General features: G+C 42.2%; 1 protein-coding gene across 4 annotated transcripts in view; it reads left to right on the top strand.

The window, feature by feature from the left end:
- The window catches only part of MB21D2 (Mab-21 domain containing 2), a 120394-nt gene that overhangs the window by 68032 nt on the left and 28190 nt on the right, over window positions 1-24172 (top strand). The window lies entirely within an intron of this gene.

Genomic DNA, 24172 nt, shown 5'->3' with positions numbered 1-24172 from the left:
ACCCCGTCTCTACTAAAAATACAAAAATTAGCAGGCATCATGGAGCACACCTGTAGTCCCAGCTACTTGGGAGGCTGAGGCAGGGTAATTACTTGAAACTGGGAGGCGGAGGTTGCAGTGAGCTGAGATTGCACCATTGCACTCCGGCTTGGTGACAGAGTGAGACTGTCTCAAAAAAAAAGAAAAAGAAAAAGAAATATTAAGTATGACGGTGACATTTGAGCGAAAACACGCACTTGAAGATGGTTGAAGAATTAACTATGAGAACATCGGGGGAAGAGTCTTACATGCAGAATTCTGAAGTTGCAAGTAACAGCAAGGAGGCAGGTGTGAGGATGGGCACGAGGAATGGTGGGAAGCCAGCTTGTCACTCACTCCACTGGCTCGCCAGAGCATCTTGGTCTGTCCTCATAGTGGAATGCCAGACATTTCAGGACTGAGCAGAGGGCTGCTGTATGTATACATGTGCTTTAACATTCTCAATGGGCTGCCTCGTTGAGAATCTTGTAATGAAACTGAATTTGCGATATGTTAACACAATTAGAATAGACAGATTAACTCAGGAAATAAACATTTCCTGTGGTGGGTTTAGAACTTGGGGAATTCCAGTTACTCTGTCAAGTTCCCAGGGGCTCCCCGAATGCATTTGTTTTCTTCTCTTCAGTCCGTCAGAACCGCAAGGGGAAGTGAACACTTTCTATAGTGAAAGCTTAGCCATGCCGTCATTTTGCTGGATGGGTTTTTCTGCTACTGGCTGTACGTGACCAGATCTTGGGTCTTACTTGTTCTAGGAGGATTTAGAAATTAGTATAACATGTAGATTCTAGAGGCTAGTATATAAAACTGGACAGCTTGGCTTATTTCACAAGGTTTTCTTCAGGTTAGAAATATGGCCTCAGCCGTATACTGTTAGTCTGAAAATAGTGGGTCTGTTACACAATCCCAAGTTACTATGTTGGGAATAGGAGATGGGTCATGTGATAGTCAGATTATCTCCCATATGAATGGGTAGTCTCTTGTGGCATGCATATATAATAGTACAGTATTATAAAAGTGCTGATGTCACGTATTTTATCTGGCTTGATTTGGAGCCTTACCTGGGGGCCAGAGTTTTTTGAAGATGCCCCCAGAGTATAACATGTATGTTATATTTGTTGTACTCCTTTTTTCCCTCCCCATTAGAGATTTGTGGAACAGCTCTCTGGCAAAATGTCAGTGCAAATGTTTGTAGAAGTGGGTGAATGAATTAAAAAGCAGAGTAGGCATTTAACTGGCAGGCTGAAAGAAAAATGTCAGTTTCCGTGGGTTAAGCAGGATCTTTGCAGCATATTTAGCACTTGACTTCTTCCAGATTTGCCTACATGAAGTAACCTCTCTGTTTTCACACATGAAATATTTAAATAACTTTAAAATATGTGTGTAATGCCGGGTATGTGACCAGATGGAAGAACACTTCTTGGCCGAAAATGTAAACAAGCTGCCACCAATGTTAATGTTACAGCTGTAGACAGAAATGTATTTTGGTTGGTTATATTTTATTTTTGAGCATGTACAGTTCATCAAAGTTAGGCCCAAATTTAATTCTGTTTGAATTTTTTTGATGGTCCTTCATATTTACATTGATTGTATCTGCCGTGATTTTCTAGGATATTTTTACCCCATGTAAAATGGATGCAACTGTTTATGTTTTTCAGATCATGTCCAAATAATCATTTCCCCAGGGAAAAGCATACACAAACAGCTTTAGGAGGTTTTAGCCAGTTAATAAAGTAAGTTTTCAGGTAGGCTGAGGAGTTACAGAGTTTGTAAAGAGTCTGAACAACGGATCCGCTGCTGTGTTGAACTGGAAATTGTTGTGCATCTTGCAAGCACTTTGATTTTGGTGTATTATGGTGAATGGTGTTTCATTGTTATAACTGTAGAACAAAGGAAGTTAAAGCATTTACTGCATGTCACAAGCCATCTCATTTAATCCTAATGTTTCATGTGAATTGATCTTATTTTATAATGAGGAAAATTTGCCTTTTGACGGACACCATTTCCATGATCCCTAACTGCTAGTTAGTGCCACAGCTAAAGTAAGGACCCAGTTCCAACCTACTGAAAAGCCCCATTATCTTCTCTGGTTGATTTTAGGAGAGGGAATGAGGTGATATTTGTCAAGCATATCCCAAGTGATTGGGTCTGACAGATTTAGTGTTTCTTAATCTCTAGATCATTACCTGGAGAAACTGTGCCTTTACATGTTTATAAATTTATTATCAACATCTAATCAGCAAAGTAATGTTGGGTCTCTGAGACCCAGTCATCTGAATCTTGTTTGACAAATATTCATGTGAGTGGGGGATTAATGAAGGCCTAGATTCCTTACAGCTCCCTTGACCTCGAGACCATGAAGACTCAGGAATGACTCTTTCAAAGGTATTTCCACAGCCTCTGTTTCCACATGGTGATGAGTCTTCCCCAACTGGGCTCTAAATGCTATCTGTAAATAAACGAGTCCAGGGAACCTTCAAATGAGACCACTTGGGAGATATTTAATTAATTGGCATTTAATCAAAATGTTTGCAGGGATGAAGGTCCCCATGCATGTAACTGCCCGAGTTTGTGCTTACACCTTGCATCTTGAAACACAGACTCAAAATGTGTGCTATGAGGAGCGAGAACGATCAAAGCGGTCCTTGGCTTTGTTTATTCTAGGGAGTGCTTTTCAGTAGTGAGTGTTCCGAATATGGCTTGGTCAAATGATGGCCGTTTCTCTGATTCTAAATGAAACAGCTTGGCTTTCTTGTTCAGGGTATTTTTGGGATGTTTTAGAAAGAGATATTTCTGAGATCCCAAATCTTTTAAGTTCCGTAAGAGGTGATGCTATGAGTGGGCTAGGAGTCGGAATTATCTTGCCAGTGACCCTGTGAGGTGGATTTGTTTACATACATGTGAACATATTGAGCCAAGGGTATGGTTTGTGGCATTGGGGCAGGAGAGAAAGGAAGAACAGGAGAGCAGGTAATTAAATATAAAAACAAAATACCAAAACAACCTACCTCATAGGATTGTTATGAAGATTCATTGAAATAATATATATGAAGGGCTTCAAGGGGGGCATATAGTAAGTACTCAATAAATACTGTTTTTAATGTTATTACTCTTGTTTTTATTACTGTTATTTTATGTATCTCAGATGTGCATGGGAGAAAGGCTTATATGAGATATGCTATGTAAGTTTTATAACATTTAACTAAAAGATTAGATAATGACTGTGATCAGAGTCTAAACCAGACAGAAGACTGGGCATCCAATCAGAATATTATAGTGATTGGGCTAAAGGCATTCTAATTTTATTTTATAGATGTAGGTTTGAGACACGGTCTCAGGCAGGAATGCAGTGGCATGATCATGGCTCACTGCATCCTTAACCTCCAGGGGTTCAAGTGATTCTCCCACCCCAGCCTCCCAAGCAGCTGGGACTATAGGTGTGTGCCACTAATGTCTGGCTAATTTATTTTTTATTTTTTGTAGAGACAGGGTCTCACTATGTTGTCCAGGCTGGTCTCATACTCATGGGTTTAAGCCCCTACCTCAGTCTCGCAAAGTACTGGGACTACAGGCATGAGCATCCGCACTTGGCTCCCAGCTGGCCCCTGGCCCCTGGCATGATTTTAGAGAATAAAATAATGTGGACTCCTGTGTACCACTCTTTCTGAGCGTCTGGTAGAGGGAAATGAAGTAGACCAAAGTGATATTTGACATTTCAGTCTCTGTATTATCCTTCCCTTAAGGCCTGTCTGAGCACTTTGGTGGGGAAGGCAGAGATTATCAACCTGTCTTAGGATGTGGAAACTTTCAGAGCCGAGGCGAGAACTGTGGGCTAAGGAGCAGAGCTGCAGGATTTCCTCACCTTTGTGACCCTTTGGTCTTGTGATAGGAATTTATAATTGGCGTGTAGGAGCATAGATGAGGATGCTCAGTAAGTCAGGGAGTGGAGGTGAAACATTTTCTTCGTGGCAACTGTGATTCATAGCTGCAAAATGTTCTCTACCACGAAGCTTAACCTTGACTCCATGGTGAAATGAGAAGCTTTGGGGATGCCAAAGGGAGTTGCATGAGTTAGGAATGGTATATTGTTCTTCCTGTGACATGTAGCTGATGAAAGTGGCTGGAGTTACTCTTACCCTTGCTCTTAATTATAAAGGGGGAAAATAAACCTTACTTAGTAATTTATGTCATTTGAAGAACATGTGCTGATCACCCTATAATCCTTCTCTTACTATTCTGTAGGTTTCTTCATCACTTAGTCTGTGACTTCCGAGTTTCCCAAGGAAATGGGACAATGAATACATGTTTCTTTTACTTTTGAATCAAATGTACTTAGTAGCCAAATCTATAGTGAGTAGAGGATCACTCTTGTTTAAGAGGCTGTTAATCACCAGTTGTAAAAGTTCCAAGTGGGAAGGAAAGGGGCAGAGTTTAATCATGTTGGCCTTCCTTTGGAGGAAAAAAGAGAAAGAGGCTGTCAGCCACCTGGCCAAGAAGAGATGGGAGGCTTGGAAACGGACTTTCTCCTGCACATCAATGGAGGGCTCTTTGCTTATTCAGGTTTCTCTTTTTCAGGCAAAATATGATAGTACGTAAATGGTGTCCTTGTGAAGGGACAGGCTGGAATCAAGCCGTAAGAGTTAATGTGAAGAAGGGGCCACGTTGACGGGAAAGGATGTTGTATTTCCTCTCACTTTGGAGTCTCCAGCCATCAGAATTTGGGAGCTCTGTTTTAGAGGTGTCCCAGGCTCCACCTAATCTCTCTCAAGAGGTTGTGCTGGCTCCATCTGCCAGAGGAGAGAGGTGTCAGGAGACGTGTGCTTGTAAACAGAAGTGGATGGGTGGTCTTTGGATTGCACTTTTAGCTTTGGCATCTGCTCGTTTACTTACCAGTTGGTGAAAGGAAGGGATGGGGAAACTAGAGAACACTGCAGTGGGGAGAGGGAACAAGAGTTTGGCTGAGGTTTTAGAGAAGAGATACTTCTGCCTCTGAAACGACCACATTAGTGGGAGCATCCATCTCATGGCAGGGTGATGAAGATAGGGACATTTAATTTACATGAGCACCAACTAACATGCAGGGCAGCCAAAGCTGTCTATGCTGCTTGCCTACAAAAAGCATGAAAGTACAGGCTGGGTACAGTGGCTCACGCCTGTAATCCCAGAAATTTGGGAGGCTGAGGTGGGCAGATCACAAGGTTAAGAGATTGAAACCATCCTGGCTAACACGATGAAATTCCATCTCTACTAAAAATACTATATATATATATATATATATATATATATATATATATATATATATATATATATATTAGCTTGGCATGGTATTCCCAGTTACTTGGGAGGCTGAGGCAGGAGAATTGCTTGAACCCAGGAGGCGGAGGTTGCAGTGAGCCGAGATTGTGCCACTACACTCCAGCCTGGGCAACAGAGCAACACCGTCTCAAAAAAAGAAGAAAGTAAAACAAAGATAAACTCGAATGTTAATGGGACATTATTTGTACAGGCTCCACCATCACAGAGGTAAGGACAATGTAAGTGAAAGTGCCTGGCTGCATTCGATACCCCCTGGGCTGGTGTGGCTGCAGCATGGGGGGATTCAGGTGGGATCGGGCTGGGTTTCTAGCCAAGAGAGGCAGAACTAGAAAGAAAAAGGTTGAGCAGAAATCAAAATCTGGACAAAAATAGCACATTTCATAATCGGCAGATGAAGTAAGCATTGGTAGGAGAGGAGGAGTGGGAGTTCTGGAGCTGGGAGGACAGGTGCTCTGGCCCGTCTGGTAGTGTGGGACTCATCTACAAATGGAGAATAAGTTCCAGGAGGCTCCTTGTCTGATTGTGCATGGAGGGTTGCCATGGTTGCTTATGAGTCTGGGCTGGGGACTGTGTAGGTACTTCTCTCCTGCGGTCTTTTTGACAGGTTGGCAAGGAAGAGGATATTTATTTCTGTTTTACAATTTGGGTAAACAAGGCTCCAGGAAGTGAAATAACCTTCAGGTTACATGGCTAAGTGAGAAAGCCTGGATGTGAATATAGGTTTTCTGTTACAATTTTTGGGGTGGAGAGGGACTCTCTCTTCCCTCATCCAGCAGTCTTGCTATTTATATGTATATACTGTATACAGACGCCACTGTTTCCCAAGTAGAGATATGTTTATATTTCTGTGAATTTTTCATGTCCAACTTTCGTGAACAAATGTCCCTACCTCTACTGCTTTTTAATATAAAAGGATGCTTGCTGAGCATCACTGTGGTCCCAGTACAGTATGATGTTAGCAGGACTGGCCTGTAAGCTGTGATGACAGTTTCCTCGTCTGATCATAGCAAGCAGAGAAGCACAGGTCGTTCAAGCTGGGTTCTTAGCACGTGTTCCTCATAAGAAAGCTGATCAGCATTCCACTGTGACATGTCAAAGACAGGAAGGAGCTTTCTTTCCGCTCTTGTCTTTTGTAGTTCCACTGACAGAACTAACTTAGTGACAGAGGATCCTTTAGCGAGCTACCAATGTGGGTGATTGAGCCTCTTCCTGTCCAGGGTTGAATCATGTTATTCCCTTAATAAATCTGGATGCTACCCCAGATCTAATCGTTAGGCTGTGTGACTTGAGTCAGTAGCTTTAACTTTCTCAGCCTCAGTTTTCCTAACTACAAAACAAGTGTAGGCTAAAAGACCAAAAGACCTCCCACGTATACTAAGCTAGCTGGGCACTAACCTTGCACGTCTGGGAAGGAATGGCCACACGTGCTCTTTTCGCCCCAAGGACATGTTACTTCTCTTCTTCCAGCCTCTTTTTTTTTTTTTTGAAGACAGAGTCTCGCTCCGTCGCCAGGCGCCAGGTTGGAGTGCAGTGGCAGGATCTCAGCTCACTGCAACCTCCACCTCCCAGGTTCAAGAAATTCTCCTGCCTCAGCCTCCCAAGTAACTGGGACTACAGGTGCGCGCCACCATGCCCAGCTAATTTTTGTATTTTTAGTAGAGACGGGGTTTCATCATGTTGGCCGGATGATCTCGATCGCTTGACCTTGTGATCTGCCCCCGCTTTGCCTCCCAAAATGCTGGGTTTACAGGCATGAGCCACCACACCTGGCCTTTTTTTTTTTTTTTAAGTTGGAGTCTCCCTCTGTTGCCCAGGCTAGAATGCAATGGCGCAATCTTGGCTCACTGCAAACTCTGTCTCCCAGGTTCAAGCAATTCTCCTGCCTCAGCCTCCTGAGCAGCTGGGACTACAGGCATGTGCCACCGTGCCCGGCTAATTTTTGTTTATTAGTAGAGATGGGGTTTCACCATGTTGGCCGGGCTGGTCTCAACTCCTGACCTCAAGTTATCTGCCCGCCTCAGCCTCCCAAAGTGCTGGGATTACAGGTATGAAGCAACATGCCCGGCCTTCTTCCTCCAGTCTCTTAGATTTCTGTTAGTCAAAGACACAGTTTGCCAAAAGCTACGGCCCTTTTATCAGTTTTCCTGCCGTAGTTTCCCCTAGAATGGCCCTAATTGCACTTAACATGCACAGTGGGTATGACAACCTCGGAGTAATTCGGCAGTGTCTACCTCTCAAAGAACCAAAAAATCCCTGGATCTAAATGTTCTTTGAATATCCATTGATGATTTTTCTTTTGTTACATAGGATGACTTGATGAGATTGATAATACTAATATTATTCTTCAGGCCTTTCCTCCCCAGACCTGTCACTGTTATAAAGGATTATTTTTTGAATTTTCTCAGTATTACTTCCATGTGTCCTCTTTTATTATTGTTATTAGTTGACTTCATTTTGTTAAAGATAGTGTAATTTGGAGTCAGTGCTTGCGGTCGAGTTGATTTAGGAGGAAATGAAGCTTACAGATTTACTATAATTTTGTGTCTATAACATCTACAATATTTATGACATTAATTTTGTAGTGCAATGCATTGTGTACCAGAACAGCATGTTATATGCATGAATGGTGATGCCTCGACTGAAAAATGTGTCCTGTGGTAGCTTTGTCCTCAGGCATGTGACTAAATATGCACCCAGATTAAGTGACCAAGTGAGTGTTCAGAAACCTCGGGCTCTGACAGGCAGCTGTGGCAGGCCAGTGTTCAACATGGTAGACCATGTGCCTGCTGTACTTCCATTCATCTCTTCAACATTCCAACTTCAGCTGTGCCCCAGTTCAGCTGTTTATTTCCCCCACTGGGTCATTACAGAAGGCTCCTGTTTGACCTCTCTGCCTCTGAGTTTACATGCTATTTCATCTTTTGTATGCCCCCAAGTGGCGACTCACACTCCTGGTTACTGCCCAGTCATTCTCTTGCTCAGTGATCCTACTTGGGCTCCATGGCCTGTATCAAGTGTAGACACTCTGGGCTGCCAACCCTCGCTCTTGACTCACTGCCCATGGAGCTTGTCTGAAACCCTCCCACCCCTCTGCCTAGCTCACTTCTACTCATGTCTACAGCACATTCGACTCTACCACTTCTTACAAACTCGTCCTTCCTTCAAAACCTGTTCTTCTGACAAAGAATCCCAAAGAAATTCAGGGATTTCTTCTTTCAAACCCTAGCGACTCCTAGCACAGCCCAACTGATGATTAGTCACCTATTGCTGTGTAACAGATTACTCCATACTGTGAAACAGCAAATGCGTATTATCTCCCATAATTTCTGAGGGTCAGGAATCTGAGAGTGGCTTAGCAGGTGGCTTTGGCTCAGAGTTGCTCTCGAGGTTGTGGTCAAGCTGTCAGCCACAGCTGCAGTCTTTGGAACTATTGACTGGGCTGGAGGATCCACTTCCAAGCTCGCCTGTGAGGCTCTTGGTAAGACATCTCACTTCTCCACTCCGTCCTCTCCATGGGGCTGCTCAGCATCATGTCAGCTGGATTTTCTAGAGTGAGCAATGAAAGACAGACAGACAGACAGACAGACAGAAGACTAAGATTGAAGCTACAGTACCTTTTATAACCCGATCTGGGATGTAAAAACCATCACTCCTATTTGTCACACCGACTGCTACCTTTGATACAAGGTGGGAGGTAAGGTGTGAATACCAGAAGGTGGGGTTGTTAGGAGCTGTGTGGGAGGCTGGCTGCTGCACCTGCCTTATTATTATTATTTTGCATGCATGTGTTCTGTTTTGCCAGCTAGCCTGGTAGTGTTTAAGTTTGCAGCTGGTCCCATTGACTGTTGTGGCTCCCTTACTTCAGTCAAAGTGCTTTTCATGAAGATACTTACTTGTCTTCAAAATAATCTCTTGTCCTTCCCTCCTTTTTTAAGAGATAGAGGTATCTGGGGCCCAGAAGGGTTGGTTATCTCAGTAGTCAGCTACTATGTGACAGAGCATGTGAATTCACTCCTAGGTCTTTAAATCTAAAACCTATGTTCTTTCCATTATACAAATGGTATGCTGATTTTTGCTTTTTTTTTTTTTTTATTGTACTTTAAGTTCTGGGGTACACGTGCAGATCTTGCAGGATTGTTGCATAGGCTCACACATGCCATGGTGGTTTGCTGTCTCCATCCCCCTCATCACCTACATTTGGCATTTCTCCCAGTGTTATCCCTCCCCAACCTCCCTGCCCCCCGATTTTGCTTTCCATAACATATTTTCTGCATCCCACCTCTTGTCTTTCAGCTTTGGTGTTAATTAAAAGGAACAACTTGTAAGCTCCCAATGATTGCAGGGAAGTATTTGTATATAACAGTTTTAAGATGGGAAAAGTTTCTGAGAAATTGTCCTAACCAACTAAAACCTCATCTTCTTGACCTTCATCTGTTTAGCAGTTGCCATCCAAAGCCTCTGATTTATTTGACTGTTCTATTGATAAAGGGAGCTTAAGAGGTCCGTACGAGTACCATGTTGTAGCAGTTTTTTTCTTATTAAGTCACCTGGGGAGATTCAGCTGGTCACTTCCCACCACAAGAAACTCTCCACCGTAGGGCCTTGCTCATCTGTTTCTAACACGGGATGCTCTTGCAAACAGTCTTTGGGTTTCCTAGGCTTGTTGGGGTTGGGCTGTAAACTAAATTGGAAACTCTCCCAATCACATGCTCTGGATACTGTGGCTTAGCTTCAGAGGGAAGTTCTAGGAAAAAGAAACAGAGAGAAAAAAGTCTTTGCTGTACTCCCAGGCACAAAGTTATGGTGGTTGAATTCAATAAAGGAGCTTTGATTTTCTTTTTCATTTTGAACAAAATACTGTTCCCTTTGGTTGACTTTGAAAATGTGTAATGTGTATGTTTCTAATTTCAGTTATTCGCCCTTTCTTTTCTACAAAAAGGGGAGCACTGGAGGTGGCTTTCTAAAACTTGAACGCCTCGAGTTTTTGTGTTCCCTCTCATGATCATCTTTTATATCTGCAGGGGACATTAGACTTATTCTTGTAATGATCTTTAGATTTTTGGCTTATTGGCTAAAGATATAACTTTTTGAAATCATTTTACTCAAGTATGTCTTCTAGCCCCCAGTGGTTGGAGGAATTTTGAGTATTGTTTTCCAAGCTCTTTTTCTTATCCCTGCATAGAGATGCTTTTTATTTTTTACCTGCAGTGACTGTGGGGTGGTTTAATGTTACATGCTTCTCCGCAATGAGTTTCCCTAAAACAGAATTTTTTGGATCTCTTTAAAGAGTCTGAACATACTGGGAGGAAATGAGAAAGGGATTTGAAAAAGAATTGAGAATGATCTTTCTCAAATACTTTTATGCTCCTAGGTGTTAGAAGGTTGTTTTCTGTATAGATTAACGTTGTCTTTAGTGGCTATACTCTGAATCAGAGTCCTTCCTCTGGAGCCCTGGGAAAACTCCCATTCTGGCAACAGTAGAATTCTGTCTTGCTAGTTTGTTTTTACATGTATCTAGATCCAGACTTAGGTAAATAACACACACACACACACACACACACACACACACGTAGAAATAGCTACAAATACAAAATATTTCTAGAAACTTCTATATTTGTGTGCAATTCCTTCTTTACTCTCATCTTCACTATAAATGGACATTTGAACATTTAGGGAGCAGTTAACTGGAAGTCGTCAAGAGGAGTTACTTGATCAGGTGTTTTTGGGCACCTGTTTTAAGTACATTTTACAGGGCCCATCTCATTGTAATTGCCAGGAACACCACAGGTAGGACAGGTTTCGCAGAAAGAAAACATAGTTTGGAGCAGGGAGATGAGGGCCCCTGAGAGAAACAGAAGTCTGTTTTGCTCCAAGAAGGAAGGTACACAAATCTGGAATGGGTACTTGCGAAAGGCATTAAGATGGCCCGTGGGTATTGGCCTCTTCACCTTCCGATATGTATATTTTTGCTTATAAAAAGCATGCCAGTAATCATAATTGTTAATATGTATAGCACTCAGCTATTTTTTCAGCACAGTCGTGCATTTTATCTTCTTTAGCCCTCACAAATCCTTGCCTCCCACCCCCTCACCACCATGAAGTCATACGTAATTTTCATTTTGTGAAAGAAAAAGGTAGACGTTTAGTGGCTAAGTGATGTACGTAGCTAAAAGTGGGAAACTGGGGTCTCAACCCCAGGCCTTTTTGACTTCTAATTCAGTACATTATGTGACTCTGCTCCTAACCTAAGTGGGCATTCACTAGTTTGACTTAAAAAAAAGGAAGATAATACTTTGGATACTTCAGTTCCCTCTTTGATCCCTGCTCCCAGATTCCATGAAGGCAGAGTCAAAATCCTGTATGTGTTTTTGCATCTCCAATTTCTACTTCATTCTTGGCATGACAGAAACATTGGAAAATATGCTGGTTTAAAATATGTCCAAAAATTATTTGATAGTTCACTTCCAAAGATGGAGCTCATTTTTCTCTTGAATGTGGGTTGGACCCAGTAACTTGCTTCTAATGCATGGGAAAAAGTGGAAGTGATAGTGTGCAACTTTATAGACTAGTTGTTAAAGGCACTGTGGCTTCCTCGTTGCTCTCTCTTGGATGACTTCCTGTGGGGGAAATTAGCTGCTATCATGAGGACGCTTAAGATGTCTTACATAGATAGATCCCATGTGTTAAAGAACCAGTGCCTTCTGCCAGCAGTCAGTGAAGAACTGAGTCCTCTCTGGCCAAGGACTTGGAAATAGATTTTCAGCCCCAGTCAAGCCTTCAAATGGCCGCAGCTCCAGCCATGAGTGATGTCACTGCAGCTTCGTGAGTGCTCCTGTGCAGATGTGTAGCCCTGCTGCTCCTGGATTGTCAGCTTAGAGAAACTAAAAGATAAGACATGTTTATTGCTATAAATCCCTAAGTTTGGGGCTGTTCTGTCACGTAATATAGAAAACTAACGTAGAAATAGACACGTGGTGACTCAGACCGCACCAGGTTTGCGATGTCTCTGATAGTGACTTGATGTGAACTGTGATTTGTTGCCAGTGGCTATTTCTTAGTTGTTTTGTTTTCTTTCAACTATAAAAAAAAATGTGTGGCAGTTTTGTGTGTTTCTCAAATAAGACAGTCACCTGGGGGTCATTTAAAAATACAGAATCCACAGCCCCAGACTCATGACATGGAATGTCCTAGGAGGGCATTTTGGAATCTATATTTTTTTGGAAAACCTTTTGAGATGATTCAGATGCAGACAGCGCAGACTCATCCCAGGAATGTCATTTGGAAATCGATGAACGAGAGCCCTTTCCCTTGATTCGGGTCTGACAGTCAAGGTTTGCTACAGGATTCCTCCATTTCAGTTCTGTCTCAGGAGCTCATTCTCATGCCTCTGCTGAGGGGGTCTTGTCTTGGAATGATGAACGGTTATAGACCCTGTTCTCCCCTTGAGCTGCGTCCCATGCTTGGTGGGAAGCCCATGTCGGATGGGGATGGAAGACTGCCTGTTCAGGCCTTCGATGTGACCAGAAGCTGAGGAGGAGACCTGTTCCAGTGCTAATGCCGATATGTGGTATTACTCTTAACAATAGGCATGTTTATGTGGGAATGTCTCTCCGTATTTACAGACTTCACAAGGCCCCTTTGGGAAAGAAAACCACTGAGAGGAGAGTAAGTAGCTGTGGAGAGCTCTGTCAGGAGGAAACTTGTTGGCCGCCTGGGGGGTGAAAGAAAGTCCTAATTACTCTGATCAACAGATGCTGACCTAGTTTTGGGTTCAAACAGGGCATGTTTTAAACGTGTATTTTTAAGTTAATGTCATAATCCTACTTTAAAATTGGTTCTCCAAGCATTATGACTGCACCCTGGGTATGGTCTTTGATGTATGCCGTTTGGATGTCTCTGCCAAGTGTTTTGGTGTTTTGTTGTATCATCTGCATTTTTTTAAAAAGGAAAAAAAGTACTGATGGCTGAGGGTACCTGTTTCTCCCCATGAGCCCTGTTCTAGTACCTCTTCTGACACGAAGTAACTGTGTGACCTGGGGAAAATTAGTTACCAGCATGAAGATGAAAGTCTTTTCTTTAGAGAAAGGAGAAACATAGGCAGGATGATTGATTCATCTAAACAGTTAAATCTGTTCAGTGTTGTATTAGCTTGCTAAGTCTGCCATAACAAAGTACCACAGACAGGGTGGCTTAAACAGCAGAAATTTGTTTTCTCACAGTTCTGGAGGCTGGAAGTCTATGTTCAAGGTGTCATAGGTGTGGTTTCTCCTGAGGCCCCTTTCCCTGGCTTACAGATGGCCGCCTGCCTGCTGTGTCCTCACATGGCCTCATTCTGTGTCTGTGTCCCTGTGTGCATCCAGGTAGCTCTTCTTATAAGGCCACCAGTCAGATTGAATTAGGACTCACTCTAACAGCCTCATTTTAATCTAATCACACCTTTAAAGGCTCTATTACCAAATACAGTAATATTCTGAGGTTACTGGGGGTTAGGGCTTCAACATAAGAATTTGTGAGTCCGCAACTTAGCCTGTAACAAGCACCCAGGTTGCATTTGTGTGAAGCAATGGCTTGGGGTGGGTGCCGGCACCCTTGGGTTTCTGTAGCAGAAGTAAAATCCAGTGAACTCCCAAAAGGCATTTGGTCCATTTCCTGCTTTTTCAGAAACATGCTCTGAGATTACCTCTGTGTTAGGGAGTCACAGAATGCTACCTTCAAGGAATGCCCCCTATTTAGTATTAAAGGAAGCTGAAATCCAGAAAGGGATAGAGCTCTGTGTATAATTAGATCTCTTGATTTATAACCCAGTTCCATCCACTCAGAAACAAACCAGAGCATATAACCATTCTCTCTGACCTCACTATTGCCTCACTCCAACACCTCAGAGACACCCAGCTTAGGAGTGGTAGGACTTTTTTTTCAGCTCCGGAGAGGGAGGATATAATGGTGCTTCATTGGGAATGTGCTAGGAACATTCTGAAAATAGTGGCATCCTGTAATCAAAAGCTTTTTGTCTGAGAGAAGGCTTTTTTTTTCAAACCTTTCTTCTTGATCTTCCAAAGGAGGTCGGGTTCGTAGCCATGAGTTCTAGGATCAAGGATAGTAAGTCTGTAAGTTGGCAGAGTTTTGTTATAGTTAAACAGAGGTAGAACAGAGACAGTAGTAGAAGTGATTCATCTAATTTTTTTAGTTTAATTCCAAACTTAAGATTAAAAATGATTCTTGATGTCTAAATAACAGTTTTAGACCAATAGACTATTAAAATGTTTTAAGAAATTAGATCAAATTGTCATCTTTTTTTTTCTGGAATGTGTAAGTGACTTGGGTATCAGAAATGTGGCCTAGCATTTTTTGGGGATTAAATGGAATAAAATTTGCAAATGTGGTTCGTTGTATGTTTTAAGACTTTTTTTTAAAGAGACTTTCTAAAGATCCATGGGCAAATAAAATGTTAACAGTTGGCTGGGCACGGTGGCTCATGCCTGTGATTCCAGCACTTTAGGAGGCCAAGACAGGCGGATCATGAGGTCAAGAGATCGAGACCATCCTGGCCAACATGGTGAAACCTCGTCTCTACTAAAAATACAAAAATTAGCTGGGCATGGTAGTGCGCACCTGTAGTCCCAGCTCCTCGGGAGGCTGGGCAGGAGAATCACTTGAACCTGGGAGGCGGAGGTTGCAGTGAGCTGAGATCACACCACTGCACTCCAGCCTAGTGATAGAGCAAGATTCTGTCTAAAAAAAAAAAAAGTAATTAACTAAAAATATGAACAGTCCTCTCAAATTTTCGTACCTGTGGTAGAAAACAATTGTCTGCACAATCCAAGGAACATTGCAGTCCATCCTGGGAAAGAAATTTGCCTAGCATTGCATTGATGTTCCCAGTTTCTCTTGCTCTCACGGCAAAATAGCTGGCACTTCCTTGTCGTGTTTGGCTTCCTTGTTGTTCCTTGGCTGAGATGTGAAGGACTTGTGAGAGGCTAAGAAATCTTGGGAAGGTCAAAAAAGCAGTGGCGCAAGACACAGAAAGTAGTGATCCCACAGGAGAAACAGCAAGTGCAAAGAGGAGGCATGATGGAAAAGCAGTGGATTGGGGATGAGAAAATCTGGGTTTTTGTTATCTTTTTTCTTTTTTTTTTTTTTTTTGATGTAACTTTGGAGAAAACTACTTCCTCAGTCCTCTTGTCCTTATTTGCATCATAATTGGATTTTTTTTTTTTTTTTTGAGATGGAGTTTTGCTTTGTCATCCTGGCTAGGGTACAGTGGTGCAATCTTGGCTCACTGCAACCTCCATCCCCCTGGTTCAAGCAATTCTCCTGCCTCAACCTCCCGAGTAGCTGGGACTACAGGCGTGCACCACCACGGCCAGCTAATTTTTCTACCTTTGGTAGAAATGGGGTTTCAGCATGTTGGCCATTCTGGTCTTGAACTCCTGACCTCAAGTGATCTGCCCATCTTGGCCTCCCAAAGTGCTGGATTACAGGCATGAGCTACCATGCCCTGCCTCATCACTGGATTTGAATCAGAGAATCTGAGGGAACTCAGTGCGCTGAACTCGATTCATTCATTTACACTAATTAGCTGAGTACCTGCCATGTACCATGTGCCTGCAGTGTGTGCAATTCAAAGATGAATGAACTGGGATTTTTGACCTCAAGCAGCTTGGTTCAGTAGCAGAGACAGATATATGAGACAACCAATTGTGATGCCATGTTGCGAGTGTCGTGGGACTACAGACGGGGATGGGATTACCCTTGATGGAAAGAGAGGGAAGTCTGGAGGGCTCCACAGAGGAATGGACCTGTCCCCAGAAGGAGAGGGTGAAGTTAGCCTGGGCAGCCAGGCTGGTATGAGAAGAATCATGGAGACTGAAAAAATTCATTGGAACAGCCATGAGCAAAAGTATTCCATGCTCTAAAGTATTAACAACTTAGTCATGTCCTTTTGAGACACTACATGCACCCAGAGCTCTAGCGTTGATTTGAAGGTTGATTATGGAAACCCTTGCCATGTGTCTCCTTGCTCTGTAAGGCTGGAAAAGCATAGAAACTATTTCTGTGCTCTGACTTCCTTGCCCATCTGTCAGAAAATGCCCTTTTCACCGCAGGGTTCTAGCGACTTAATTATTGTTTGGGGAATATTTAGAAGTTTAGATCAAGGATGAATTTCTGTTGTGGAACTAAAGGCACACAAGTGAGATGTTTAAAGATGACGTGGAAGTTTTTTGTTTTGTTTTGGCAGAAAAAGATTTTAATGGCTTGAACGTGCTGCCATAGTTGGGTCAGATGGTCAGAAAATTATATTGTACACGGGAGAGAGAAAAGGAGGGCCTTTTGAGGAGCTGCTCTAAAATTATTTTTTGTTTAGTCTCTTAACTCTTTGACATGAATGAGTCATAGACTTTCCTTGCCAAGATAGGGGTAGCGTTTCTTTGGTGTTTTACAAGCAGGCCAAGGGATTGCCATGAGGGGAGACAACCAGAGCCACTGGAGGAAGAATTGCTAGAAATCGTGCTGCAGTTGTTTAGTCTGAATGTGATTAGAAACAAAAACAACCTAACATGATTGATTTTAAAATTTGCTTTCTGCCTACTTTCAAAAAAAAATACGTCTAAGGAAAAAAGATTTAAGTATAGTGTGTCCATTATAACAAAGGGCAAAGCTAAACTCCCACAGGAAGGTTTATGCAGCAGAAAATGTCATATTTGACATAGGTAGGTATCTATTGTTCGTGCTATTATTGTTTGAAGCCATACATTTTAGATAAAAGATTCCTCGCAGTCTGCAAAAAAGGAAAATATGGTTGCCTAGCAACTTTTATTGATTGATGTAAAAGAGACAGGTCTGTCAGGAGACAGTCTCTTTCATATACTTACTATGCAGATTTTTAAATATTATAAACATTGAATAGTATAGTTTGCCATCATTTAAGTACGTTTTCCAGCTGATGACAAACTTTAGTTGGTAAGATAAGTTTTTTGTATTGGCCTTCAGTAAACTGTTACACTTAGTTGACAGCATTTTTATATGGGGAGGGGACATAAGTAAGGCAATCTAGGTTTGTGATTTTCTATTCCAATGAAAAAATATCAGTAAGTGTGTGGATATTACCTTGTTTAGATCAGTGTTTTCAAACGCGTATGTTCCTACGAACTGCCTGAGGCCCTTGTTAAAATACAGATTCCAATGCCAGCTGCACATTTACTGAATCAAAGTCTCTAGGCAAGAGGCCTGGGTGTATATTTACCAAAGGCACCAAGTGATTTCTTATGCTCAAATAAGTTTAAGGAACACTGCCATAGATGGTTTTCCTTGACATTCTTTCCCTCTCAGCTGGGCTTTGTAGCAGTCCTTTTAAAAGAGTATACATTGTGATAGAAGCCTGAGGCAATAGCATTAAAAGTGAGTTTGCAAAGCCCAGCAGAGCCAGTTTAATTAGCTAGTTTGGATAACTGTAATGTCATTTCCCCTTCTCAAGCTGTGGTGCTTCAGGACGCTGCCCATCCAGTTCCTTCCAGGTGTCTTTTCATCTGTTATTCCACTGATCCTTGCAACATCTCTGTGTAGTGGGTAGAACAAGTATAATAACTGTATTTCATTGACTTTTTAAGATGCTCCCTTTTCTCATAATTTTACATCCCTAATATCAGTATGTATCTTAGAATTGATTGTCTGAATTTGAATATTCTTCTCTATTCTAGTGATTTGTAAAATAATGCTGCATCTTATATTCAACAGTGTCAAAGGGTTGAAGAACTGCCATGGCTCCCTTTGCAGATGGGAGCTTGCTACTAGTTGCTACTAGTTGAGAAAACCCAATCTCAGATCCAGCTTTCTGTTCTTGTACTAGTTTTCTACTGCTGAGTAAGCAATTATTCCAAACCCGAGTGACTCAAAACAACATGAAGCATTTATGATCACACAGTTTCTTTGAGTCAGGCATCTGGGAATGGTACTTGAGTAGTTCTGGTTTGTGGTCTCTCATGAGGTTTGAGAACTGAAATCTAAAATTTGACTGGGGCTAAAGTTTCCACCAGACTCACTCACATGGCTTGCAAATTGTTGCTGGCGTTGGGAGGCCTCAGCTCACCCCCAGGTGGGTCTCTCCACAAGGTTCCTTGGAAGTGCTACTGCAGCATATAGTAACTGGCTTCCACCCAAGCATGTGACCTAGGGAACCAAGGCAAGGAAAAGGTTGCAGTGTCTTTATGACCTAGCTTCAGAAGTCTCATACTTCTGAGACTTCACAGACCAACCCTGATTCAGTGTTTGAGGGGACCACACAAGGGTATGAGTATCAGGAGGTGAGGATCATTGGCTGTGTGCTGTTTCCTTCAGACCACACAGCCTTTTTGACATAGTTTTGTCCTTATTAGCTTGGCCATCTGATACCCATAGGTCAGTTCTTTTTTTTTTTTTTTTTTGAGATGGGGTCTTGCTCTGTCGCCAGGCTGGAATGCAGTGGTGCCATCTAGGCTCACTGTAACCTCCTTCTACCAGATTCAAGCGATTTTCCTGTCTCAGCTTCCTGAGTAGCTGGGACTACAGGCGTGCGCCACCACACCCAGCTAATTCATGTATTTTTAGTAGAGGGTTTCATCATGTTGCCCAGGATTGTCTTGATCTCTTGACCTCGTGATCTGCCTGCCTCGGCCTCCCAAAGTGCTGGGATTACAGGCATGAGCCACCACGCCCGGCCCAGATCAGTTTTTAAATTGAATAAATGGAAACTCCCTGTGATTTATGTTCCTTTCTAGCACTTCTAGAACTTTCACATGCCTAAAAATCCACTGAATCTTCTGTTAAAATACAGATTCTCATTCATTAGGTCTCAAATGCAGGCTGAGATTCTTCATTCTAGTAAGCACATGATGCCTTTGCTCTTAGGCCATGAATAACACTTGGAGTGGCAAAATGAACAGACGGGCAGGCTCCCAACAGCACTATCTCTAGGGCTACTCTGCAACCAAAACTCCTTTCTTCTTCTCAAGGTGTACTTGCCTCTTGATTTTCTTTTGCAGAGAAATAACTGGTTTGGGGAGAAGTAACTAGAGAAACAGAGGAGCCTGCCTCGTGAAGTTGGTTAACAGAAAGGGATGTATGAAGCAGATAAGAGCCATGCATTATTAGGTAGGCAGATTACTGCAGCTGTGTCTGTTCATAGTGAAGGTCAGATTTCAGACAGCAACAGCTTGGTGCTCAAAATGGTGAGGTAATTAGCTTCCAGGTGGTGGGGATACAGAATGGAACCCAAACAGTGCTTAAAATGAAACGTGTCAATGCATTATTCAGAACTCAGAGCTCAGATGTCCATCCGTGGATTCTCATCTTTTTTCTACATACACACATGCACACGTGTGTGCATGCACACACACACATCTTTGAAGCATTAACATACTGACAGACAGGAAAACTCTATCCATAATATATTTTTGGAATAAAATGAAGAATGTAGCCTGGTGTGGTGGCTCACAGCCGTAATCTTTGCTCTCTGGCAGGCTGAGATGGGAAGATTGCTTGAGGCCAGGAGTTTGAGACCAGCCTGAGCAACATAGCAAGACCCCATTTCTTCAAAAAGCAAAAAAAATACAAAACATTATCTGGGTATTGTGGCATGCGCCTGTAGTCCTACCTACTTGGGAGGCTGAAGCTGGAGGACCCCTTGAACCCAAGAATTCAAGACCAGCCTGAGCAACTTAGCAAGACCCCTGTCTCTACAATAAATAAATAAATTAACCACTGCACTCCAGGCTGGGAAACAGAGCAAGATCCTGTCTTAACACTTACAGACACACCATACATACATACAGACAGACAGACATAAACATAAAGAGAAGAATGTTCCAGAAGAGTGCACACATGAGGCATTGATTTGTCAAAGGAACAACAGTCATTATCTGAGGCTGTCCATTAATTATCATCCAGTCCATACATGGCTGGTGGGAATGCAAAATTATACAGGCACTTTGGAAAATAATGTCACTTTACAAGAAAGTCAAATACACACCCACACTTAAAAAATGGAACAGCGATTGCACTTCCAAGTATTCATCTGAGAGAAATGGAATTTATTTCTATACAAAGGCCTGTACACAAATGTTTATAACAATATTCATATTAGCAAAAGCCCAGAAACTGGCGAATGGATAAATAGTCACATCTATACAAAAAGAAGCAAGACGTTGATGAATCAACAAAATGGATGAACTTTAAAAGCATCATGCTAAGTGAAAGAGCTGATCATAAGAGGCTGCATACTGTGTCATTTATATGTCATTCAAGAAATAGTAAAACTACAGGCATAAATCAGAACAGAGATTGCCTGGGGCCTGGGAAGGGGATTAACTGCAAAGGGGAGTGAGAAAACTTTTTGTGGTGATGGAAATATTTTGTCTTAATTGTGGTGGTGGTTATACAAGTTTATACCTTTGTCAAACTTAACCAACTGCATCTTTAAAAGGGGGTGAGTTTTATTGTATACAAAACTTAATAAGTATGACTTAAAAAAATACATACCTTAATAAGTATGACTTAAAAAAAAATACATCAGCCTATTCAAATCTACCATTTTCCAAATGAGAAAACAGGCCCCAGATAAGGAAATGACTTGCTAGCTCTTAAGAGTCAGGGACACAGGCATCTTGGGCCCCACTCCTGCCTCAGAGGTGCCCTGCATCTTTGGCCTCTTGTCCTGTCCAGAGAATATTCCAGGTAGAACTCAAGTGCTGATCTTCACTTCTCCATGTGGCACTGTGTGTGGCTTTTTGAAACCCATACTTTCCTGTACTGCCCTTTGGGCTGTTGACTTACAGTTTGGCTGGAGGGCTTCTAATTAGAAAAACAAAACAAACAAACTTGCATTCACCCAGAATCCAAAGAACACTGGATTAGTCCATTTTCATGCTGCTGATAAAGACATACCCAAGACTGGATAATTTATAAAGGAAGAAGAGGTTTAATGGACTCATAGTTCCACATGGTTGGGGAGGTCTCACAATCATGGTGGAAGGCAAAAGGTACGTCTTACATGGCGGCAGACAAGAGAGAACGAGAACCAAGTGAAAGGGGTTTCCCCACATGAAACCATCAAATCTCATGAGACTTACTCACTATGGCGAGAACAGTATGGGGGAAACCAAGCCCATGAGTCAGTTATCTCCCACTAGGTCCCTCTTACAACACATGGGAACTATGGGAGCTAAAATTCAAGATGAGATTTGGGTGGGGACACAGCCAAACCATATCAGACATAAAGCTACAGCAATGAACTTCTCTGTACATATTTCATTCTACTCTTACGGTGGGGAGGGGGAAGCAATACCATCAATTTATTGAGAGGAGTGCCCTGTAGGACACTGACACCAAGTCAGTCTAGAAAGAACAGAATGTTGTAGAGACAAACACCAACATCATCTTGCAGAAAGTAGGTTAAGATTTGGAATGAGCCAGACCTGGTTTTAGTTTTTGACTCTACTTTCCAGCTTTATGCCCCTGAGTAGCCACTTAACCTCTCAGTCTGGGAAATAGTGACCATAATTCCTACGTCACAGGGCTTCTGTGAGGTTTAAATAAGAAATTAGGAAATAGAGTACCTCTCCAGCTTCAATAGACTTCTTTAGTGTCGGCACTCGGCTATGTGCTCCACACGCATCATCTTAAACCCTAACAATCGTTGTCCCCGTCGTGGAGGTGAGCCAGCCCAGGGAACACAATCTGCCAGTGATTATACCACCTGACCAGACCAGTGGTCACGAGTAGATTTCAGTAAACGATTGTGGATCTGAACTAACTTCTATTTATAAGTTAATAGGTTGGGGAGCTTGGAAAGGAGTGAATTTCTGCTGCTTCATTTGAGAGGAAGCCTTTTTTTTTTTATAGTTTTTGCTTTTTAAGAACGAGAGGGAAAACAATCGAAGCCAAAATTGGGATGCTGAGTGAGCGCCAAACTTCAGCTGAAAGGAGGCTGTCCTCCCCAATCTCATCTGCACTCAGCCTCCTCTATGTTTGTCCAGAAAAAAATGCTCCAACCACTGGGAGACCTTGTGCTGTTTAGGGTCCAGCTAATGCCAGAGAGGCAGTGACACTTTCTCTGACAGCATTCACTGTCATTTTAAACTCAGCTGCCTTCTGAGATTAAGAGGCCAGTTTAACACTAACTGACGTGAGATCAACTAGGCTTAGGGTTCACTTTTATTAAAAATTTATTTTTTCCCTTTTATAATCACAATGACATATAAGTAGGTTTTCTGTCTTTACTTGAAAATAATTTCTTATTCTATCACACAGCCAGGCTAAATTGACAAAACACCAACTAGTTATAATAGCCCAAGACAACTGGCAAAATACCAACTGGCAAACATACTGAAGACAGAATTGCTTTCTGTTCTATATATGTTAAAAATCCCTCCATCATTTGCTATGTGTGCCTTGACTCAATTTTCCTTTCCTGACTGCTGTCAGCCAGCATTAAGTAGTCAGTTAAACTTACATTCCTGCACGTCCTGTGTACCATTTTGTGTTATGGATGTTATACTCAAAGAGCATAATTTGGTCTGAAAGTAAGTATGCAAGGTTCTAGTATACAGAGAATATGATAAATGTTAAACCTCTGTATGGGGAGAAAAAAACACATAGCGTTTTAAGTGTGAGACATTTCTCTACTGCCCAGGGCAGAATTGTTATCCTCGTGAGTAGTTTAGGAATCTGAGGACCAGAAAACCTGGAGTCAAGAGTAGTGGCCAAAGTGGGAGACATAGACAGTTTCCCAGCACCAGCCCAGAGCTGTTTCTGCTAGACCACACGACAGCCCCCTTGTGTAGGTTATTTAATAAATTCATTTTACAACCCATAGAGCACAGTAGGAAACAATGCAATTACTGAACCATTGGAACACAGCTGCCAACATCTTGTTTATTCAGAATTGTCCAAACACTTCCATGTGGGGGCGGGACTGATGTAATTTGCTGGTTCAACAGTTGACATTGATAAATTGGAGTTTCATTTCCTCTGCCTTCTGTTGGAGGTGCTAATGAGCATTGAAAGGCTGGAGAAACACAGAAGGGAGAGAAGGGAGAACCTTGCCTCATCTACATGCTAAGTAATTGAGCCTGGAAGATGTAGACTTGACACCATTAGGTAATAGGTGGACACATTCGAAGTCATTAATAAGGGCCAAATGCAATTAGTGTTGTGAAAATTTTAATTATTTAAATTCCACTTGCAGATTGTGTGGGCTGGAAGCTTCATTTAATAGGGGAGAATGTTTGCTTTTCCTAATATTCTTTTATGTTTTCTGATTTTTTTTTTTTGTAATTTCATGGGCACTATGCCAAGATTCCTTGGCTTCTGGAAAATGAGGGAATTGGACTAGATGATCTCTGAGGCCTCTTCCATACTCCATTGTTTGACTCGCTCTGGCATGAGAATTTGCCTGAAATGAACTGCATTCCTCTATGCGCACATTTATCCAGGCCTCTGTTTCCAAACCATTCATTTTCTCATTCATTCAGCAAGCTTACCATATGCCAATTACTGTGTTAGGAACTAGAAGGAAAGTAGCATCCAGGCCGTAGTGAGCCAAGATAGCACCACTGCACTCCAGCCTGAGTGACAGAGTGAGACCCTGTCTCAAAAAAATAGAGTAGGTAAGTGGCCTATTTTCAAGAGCTGGCTTTCTAAATGGGAGACAGGAAAATAGAATATATTGGGGATATTCTAGAGTAGAGTACATGGCAGAACACAAGCATGTAAGAGGACCCCTAAGTGAGACAATCAAGCACAGCTACTCAGAGTATGTAGTGTTTTAGGCAAATTTTTTATATAA

Source organism: Callithrix jacchus, chromosome 15 (assembly GCF_049354715.1).
Source record: "Callithrix jacchus isolate 240 chromosome 15, calJac240_pri, whole genome shotgun sequence".
In the NCBI taxonomy this organism is placed as follows: domain Eukaryota; kingdom Metazoa; phylum Chordata; class Mammalia; order Primates; family Cebidae; genus Callithrix; species Callithrix jacchus.
The sequence above is the reverse complement of the archived record's forward strand: the minus strand, read 5'-3'. Positions and strand labels throughout refer to the sequence as shown.